This window comes from Carcharodon carcharias, chromosome 16 (genome assembly GCF_017639515.1).
Source record: "Carcharodon carcharias isolate sCarCar2 chromosome 16, sCarCar2.pri, whole genome shotgun sequence".
Classification (NCBI taxonomy): Eukaryota; Metazoa; Chordata; class Chondrichthyes; order Lamniformes; family Lamnidae; genus Carcharodon; species Carcharodon carcharias.
This window is the reverse complement of record NC_054482.1, coordinates 5,793,874-5,795,751: the sequence shown is the minus strand read 5'-3', so window position 1 is coordinate 5,795,751 and position 1,878 is coordinate 5,793,874.

Sequence of the window (1,878 nt, the reverse complement as noted above, 5' to 3'; positions counted from 1 at the left end):
CTCACTCCCCCTCACACACACACTCACTGCCTAACTCCACTCACACACACAATCACTGCCTCACTCCCTCCTCACTTGCACACTCACTGTCTCACTCCCCCCTCACACACACACTCACTGCCTCACTCCCCCTCACACAAACACTCACTGCCTCACTCCCCTCACACACACACTCACTGCCTCACTCCCCTCACACACACTCACTGCCTCAGTCCCCCTCACACACTCTCACTGCCTCACTCCCTATCAAGCACACACTCACTGCCTCACTCACCCCTCACAAACACACTCAATGCCTCACTCCTCCCTCACTTGCACACTCACTGTCTCACTCCACCTCACACGCACACTCACTGCCTCACTCACCCCTCACTTCCAATCTCACTGCCTAACTGCCCCTCACACACACACTCAATTCCTCACTCCCCCCTCACTTGTACACTCACCGCCTCACTCCCACCTCACTTGCACACTTACTGCCTCACTACCCCTCACACACACACGCTCACTGCCTCACTCCCCCTAACACACACACTCACTGCCTCACTCCCCTCACACACACACTCACTGCCTCACTCCCCTCACACACACACTCACTGCCTCATTCACCCTCACACACACTCACTGCCTCACTCCCCCTCACACACACTCACTGCCTCACTCCCCGTCATTTGCACACTCACAGCCTTCCTCCCTCCTCACACACACATTCACTGCCTCACTCCCCCCTCACACACACACTAACTGCCTCAATCCTCCTCAGACACACACTCACTGCCTCAAACCCCCTCACACGCACACTCACTCCCTAACTCCACTAACACACACAATCACTGCCTCACTCCGACCTCACTTGCACACTCACTGTCTCACTCCCCCCTCACACACACACTCACTGCCTTACTCCCCCTCACACACACACTCACTGCCTCACTCCCCCTCACACACACTCACTGCCTCACTCCCCTCACACACACACTCACTGCCTCACTCCCCCTCACACACACTCACTGCCTCACTCCCTCTCAAGCACACACTCACTGCCTCACTCACCCCTCACACACACACTCACTGCCTCACTCCCCCTCACTTGCACACTCACTGCCTCACTCCACCTCACACGCACACTCACTGCCTCACTCACCCCTCACTTCCACATTCACTGCCTCACTCCCCCTCACACACACAATCACTGCCTCACACCCCGTCACACACACACTCACTGCCTCACTCCCTCTCAAGCACACACTCACTGCCTCACTCACCCCTCACACACACACTCCTGCCTCACACCCCCCTCACTTGCACACTCACTGCCTCACTCCACCTCACACGCACACTCACTGCCTCACTCACCCCTCACTTCCACACTCACTGCCTCACTACCCCTCACACACACACACTCACTGCCTCACTCCCCGCACAAACACACTCACTGCCTCACTCCCCTCACACACACACTCACTGCCTCACACCCCCCTCACACACACACTCACTGCCTCACTCCCACTCACACACACACTCACTGCCTCACTCCGCCCTCACACACACACTCACTGCCTCACTCCCCCCTCACTTGCACACTCACTGCCTCTCACCCCCTCACACGCACACTCACTGCCTCACTCACCCCTCACACACACACTCACTGCCTCACTCCTCCTCAGACACACACTCACTGCCTCACTCCCCTCCCAGGCACACTCACTCCCTAACTCCACTCACACACACAATCACTACCTCACTCCCTCCTCACTTGCACACTCACTGTCTCACTCCCCCCTCACTTGCACACTCACTGCCTCACTCCCCCTCACACACACACTCACTGCCTCACTCCCCTCACACACACACTCACTGCCTCACTCCCTCTCAAGC